Source organism: Meles meles, chromosome 16 (genome assembly GCF_922984935.1).
Source record: "Meles meles chromosome 16, mMelMel3.1 paternal haplotype, whole genome shotgun sequence".
Lineage (NCBI taxonomy): Eukaryota > Metazoa > Chordata > Mammalia > Carnivora > Mustelidae > Meles > Meles meles.
The window spans coordinates 18,844,176-18,850,175 of record NC_060081.1 but is presented as its reverse complement, the minus strand read 5'-3'; positions in this window follow the sequence as shown (position 1 = coordinate 18,850,175).

Genomic DNA, 6,000 nt, shown 5'->3' with positions numbered 1-6,000 from the left:
GATCCTGTGATCATTTTCTCAGGCATCCAGGAACTGGGTAAAAAAAGACAAGTGTTTAGGTGTCCTCCATAAGCCACTTATATCCTAGAGCTAAGGGTCCTGGTGAGTCCGTGGCCTGAAAAACCTCACCAGCTTTCTCCTTAGATGTTATTGTTGCGCTCTAGAAGGTCCAAAGAAATCAACTCCTTGACTTTTGCAAGGAGGATTTCCATCATCTGTACTTCAAAGTGTGAGTAGGGTGGGGATGTAGGGTGGGGATGCTATTCCTAGCAAGAATAGACACAACAAAGAAGCTGTCTTTCACGGGGTCCCTTCAGTTTCTCAGTCCCACAGGTACAAAGCAAGTGGCCTTGAGAGTAATGAGGGCCTCCGGTGCCGGCTTGTCTGTGGAGAGGGTTTTCCGTGTGGCTCTTGGGCAGAGCGGGAAGATAATGACAGTTAAGTTCCTTCCTGTGGATTCTGGTTTGACCCTGGACTTGACCGAGATTGACGTTCTCACCAGCTCTGACTACAGTCTGTGTGCCTGCTGGAGGAGGTGTTGGGGCTGGGGTGTGTCAGAGCCAGACTTAATTTGGTGTGGAAAAATTAGGAAGTGGGAAGTTTCTTGCATCTGAGACTTAATGCTTTGCAGAACAAAAGGCAAAAGAAATGTAGGTAAAATTAAATCTTCTTCTAAGAGAATTTTTGTTTTAAAGATTTTATGTATTTGTTTGAGAGAGAGTGAGAGCACAAGGAAGGGGAGCAGCAGGCAAAGGGAGAGGGAGAAGCAGGCTCCCCTTGGAGCAGGGAGCAGGATGAAGTGCTTGGTCCCAGGACCCTGGGATCACGGCCTGAGCCAAAGGCAGATGCTCAACCTACTGAGCCAGCCAGGCACCCACTTCTAAGACACTGTTAAGCATAGGAAAAGAACAGTGTTGCTGGAGGGGATGGGGGTGGAGGGCGAGGGGGTAACTGGGTGCTGGAAGTTAAGGGCACGTGATGTAATAAGCACTGGGTATGTTTTTTTTAAGATTTTATTTATTATTTGACAGAAAGAGAGACAAGAGAGAGAATAAGCAGGGGAAGCTGCAGGCAGAGGGAGAGAGAGAAGTAGGCTCCCTGCTGAGCAGGACCCTGGGACAATGACCTGAGCCAAAGGCTTACACCCAACTGAGCCACCCAGGTGCCCCAAGCCCTGGGTACTATATAAGACTGATGAATGACTGACCTCTACCTCTGAAACCAATAATACATTATATTTTAATTATCTGAATTTAAATAAAAAATTAAATTTCCTTCTGACTTGTAGCTCACTGACAAATTCTTCCTCCAGGAGGCCCAGTCTTAATGTTAATGCCTTGCTAGAGGAAAAGCAATCCTAGTTTGTCGATAGCCAGGCCTCTAGGATACTGTACATCTTCTTTAACATATGAGAGTCCTTTGGGAAACTTCCCTTGTCTTTACTTTGGCCAACTTGGAAGTGTATTATCAGTCACCCTTCACAATGCCAGTGCATCTCTTTCCGCCCACGCTTCTCCCCATGCTATAATAAAAACACCTTTAGTTCTCAGGAATTCTTTCTTGGCCCTTGGCTCCTGAACCCTACTTCAAACCCATCATGATGAGGCACGTGTCATAGCTGCTTGATCTTGGAGGTTGCTCTGGGCTTTGGGAGAGCGCTCGTGCGGCTTGTATCTGCACCACAAACTCACTCCAGCTGCAGTTGGTTGGAGTGTTAAATAACACACTTCAGCCCAACCCATCTGAAGGTCGAATTGGCTTTACTAAGCAATTCACACCTAGGGCAGCATCCCATCTGGCAGGTAGCGGGGAGCACCAATGAAGACAAGATGGAAGCTGTTTATAGGCAGCAGGGCGGGACAAGAAGTTATTAGCAAAAGAGGACTGTTCCCTTAGGAGGAAGTACAGGAGGTCTTCCTAAGTGGATCACCTCAACCTCCTCTGAGAGCTGGAGAGGCTCAAGACTCTCTCCAGGAGGCCCAGATGGCCTCTGTGATACTGACCAGAAAATTCCAGATTGATTGGCTTAAGCTTTCACTCCTTGAGAAGCTGGAACTACAATTAGGTCTTGGTTTGCTTGTCTCCACCGTGGGCCTGTGACTTTCTTTTTGCTAGAGAGAAGGCAGGTTTTGGGGAAGGCAGATTTGTGTAGGGGCATGGAAGGTGATGTTAAGGATCCTGTTTCAGGCTCTGACTCGAAGTGGCAGCAGCAACAGTCACACCACAAAAGTTTCCCTAAATAAACAATCCAATTCTGCATCCCAGAGAAAACGGGGTGTGCAGGGAGTGAGGGGGTGAGGAGTGAGGGTGGGGATTTGGTGATACGGTCCCGCCCAAGCCTGGGCCTGACTCCCAAGATGTGCGGGGGCAAGGGGTGGAGCCAACTGTGCTGGGCTTCTGTGAACAGTGAGCTACCAGACACAGAGGGGGCTTTCTGGGAGGACGTGTCACCCTTGGGGGGGAAGGCTGGAACCTCTCCTAGATAGCTCATCTGAGCCCCAGGGGTATCGGTAGCTCTTGGAGGCCCAGCTCTGTTGGTGCAGAGGAAAGGCCACCGGGCTCTCTAGTGTGCACTGTGACTCTGGCTGGATGATGGAGGACTTAGCCGCACACGAACACCAACACACACACACACACACACACACACACACACACATATACACACACACCCCTGGGGGCACCTAGCAGAGAACTGGTTGTTCTAGCTGCTGAGAAACCTTCCAGGTCTGGGTTGATGGTTGGGACTTGAGATCCCTGGGTCCTGGCAGAAGGTCTTCAGTCTTGGAGATAGGGAGACTGAATATACCAATGGACAATGGCCAGAAAATAAGTAAAAACAACTCTGAGCCACAGTCTGCAATAACCAGCCCAGGAAGCCAGGCTGCTCTCTCCAAGGCAGCCTTGTAGGAGGTCAGAGTCATCATCTAGCAATCAGTCCAGGAAGCCAAGGAGTGACCCTGTAACAGCCATTGACAGCCAACCCAGCACCCGGCACCATCACACGGGATGCCCTGCTTCTTCAGCCAATAGCCTCCAGCCAGCGCACTCCCTTGTTTCCACTATAGAGCTTTCCCCAACCCCAGTGATGGTGGCTGACTCCCTTGCTAGAGCCAGCTCTGAAGGAATAGCCTTTGTCGGTTCTCAGATGAGTGGTCTTCTTATATTTCTACAAAAGCCTGGGTCGGACCCATGGAGAATCCTAACCCAAAGTGGGTAGGGCCAGCTCCTGACCCAGCCCTTCTCCCAATTCCCCGAATTCCTGGAGCAAGGTTGGGGAGTGGTGGAGAACAAGGCTTGAGGGACTTTTTCAGGGACTCCTCCTACGCCTGATAGCTGGGAGACAGGAGGAAGTTTCACAAGAGTGGGCGTCCTGACTGGTGCATTAGACTCATGAGAATTTCAGAGCAGGGTCCCCTTGAAAGTCAGCTGCTGAGTTGAGGGGTCTCTGGATGTTGGCAAACAGGTTTGTGTGGTTGCCCTCAGCAGGTAGCCTTGGGTGTGTACCTAAGTTCTGGGCCCGGGAGGCAGAGACCCAGGCCAGTGAGCAGATGGGAAAACCGGCCAGGTGTGCATCGTTTTACAGGGCCGGCTTTTTTAACTCAAAAAATCACTTTGGTCTATTTTGCATTTAGAGAGACGTGGCCAAAAAAAAAATAAAAAAATAAAAAAGAATGCTCATGTTCACTCAGATTCCCCAGATGTTAGCACATTGTTATATTGACTTTGTTCTCCACTGTCTTCCACATGCTTGTGCCCGTGTATGTGTGTATGTGTATGACGTTTTCCTGAATCAACGAGGAGTAAGTTTTAGGCATGTCCCTTTATTCCTGAATATGTTGTGGTGTATTTCCTGAAGACAAGGAGTTCTCTTATATAACCACAGCACGAGGAACAAAATTGGGTCGTTCCCACGGTACCATTATCTAAATTACAAACCTTAAATATTGATTTCTTGACTTGTCCTAATAATGTTCCTGAGAGGGAAAGAGAATCCAAGATCGTTTGTGGCTTCTGGTTGCCCTCTCTTTATCTCCTATAATCAGAGGAGGTTACAGTCTTCCTGAGCATTTCACAATATCGATGCTTTTGAAGAGGAGGAGTCTGGATTCTGTAGAAGGCCCCTTGTTTTCTGTCTGGTGTTTTCTTGTGACTGGCTTCAGGCTGTGTACCTTTGGTGGGTACAAAAGTGAGGCTGAGCTCCTCTCCTCTCCTCTCAGTGCCTCAGACGACTGACCCTGAATCCACGTAGCCACTTCCTGGCCTTCTTGTGTGGTTCTGAGATCAAGCTATGTCCAGTGCCGCCAGCATCTGGGTCAGGAGAGCTCGGGCCAGAGGTCAGCATGTCCCCCAGAGGCGGCTTCCTGTCACCTCTGTCTCCATCAACAATGGGCCTTTTTTTTTTTTTTAAGATTTTTTATTTAGAATTTAACACACACACACACAGAGGGAGAGAGGGGGCGGGTGAGAGAGGCAACACAAGCAGGGGGAGTAGGAGAGGGGGAAGCAGGCTTCCCACTGAGCAAGGAGCCCGATGCAGGGCTTGATCCCAGAACCCTGAGACCATGACCTGAGCCAAAGGAAGCCATTTAATGAATGAACCACCCAGTTGCCCCCCATCCCTGGTTTTTTGTTTTGTTTTGTTTTTTGTGAGAACAGTGACCAGCTAATGTGCATGGTGCAATTTAGAAACCAGTTTTCTTCGCCCAGATTAAGGTGTTTGAGATGTGTGACTAAGATACTGCGGAGAGCTTTTTTCCATTCTTGCATAAACAGGCCATAAAGAGCCCCCTTAGGGATGATGCCCTATCATCCTGTCTCCTGTTCTGGTCCCTGGTGGATTCCTGGAGGCCTAATGCTGGCTTGGCTTTTGGCTTGAAGGTCCTGGAATCCCTCCTTCCTTGGGGGCAATGGGAGAGGAACTAATGTTTCCATGCCGGCCCAGTTATTTTCCAAGGACAGGCTGTTGAGCTATTGCGTGGCATCTGGTTCTTAGGGTGGTGGGAGGGACTGAAGGAGCAAACGCAGTAATGTCTCCCTTCACTTGTTAAGGGAGGTCAGCAGGCATTTGGGATGTAAGTTCTGGCTCTCTTGCTCCAATATTAATGACTTTTACATTTCAGGGACAAAAAGCCACTTGGGACTCATTTGGGAGAGTAAGTTTCCCGTGAGTAGTTGACTCGGAGGGGACTTTGTTTGACGAGGCTACCACTTGGGAGAGGGAGCGAGGGGGGCAACCCAGCATGGAAAGCAGGGGCTAGTGTTGGGCGGAGATGGGTGGGTGTTTGCAGGGTGAAGACCTTGCCTGAAGGTCTGCGCCTGTGGTCAATGGACAGGACGACTGAGGCCAGCGGGCTGATGGAGAGTGACAGCCTTGTGGCTAGGCCTGTGTCCTGTTGCCACCAGGCCATATCCTGATTTTGCCCACTAATGAGACCACCATGGACCTCTCTCATTAGCAGCCTGGGACCGAGTTCTGGTATGACCTTGATCACTGGCTGGGTAACTGAGTGCATTCAGGGAACCAGAAAGGGCTGCTCTGGATCCCTGACTACACACAGAGCAAAGAGACCCAGTCTTTTTTTTTTTTAAAGATTTTATTTATTTGACAGAGAGAGAGATCACAAATAGGCAGAGAGGCAGGCAGAGAGAGAGAGGAGGAAGCAGGCTCCCCGCTGAGCAGAGAGCCCGATGCGGGGCTCGATCCCAGGACCCCGGGATCATGACCTGAGCCGAAGGCTTTAACCACTGAGCCACCCGGCGACCCCGAGAGACCCAGTCTTGCTGGGGTGTGTGTTAGCACCTGTGTGGACCAATGGCCCATTTCCCACCTGCCACACTGAGCCTAGGAATTCGTAGGAGCCCTAGTGCTGAGACCTCTCAGCTCTGTTGACCCAGGGTGAGCATCCAGTTATTAGAAGCTCATTCCTGTGAGAGGTAGGGGTCAGAGGAATGCAGAAGTGACCAGACTGGGGAGGGGTGTCACTCAGAGATGGATCTGCT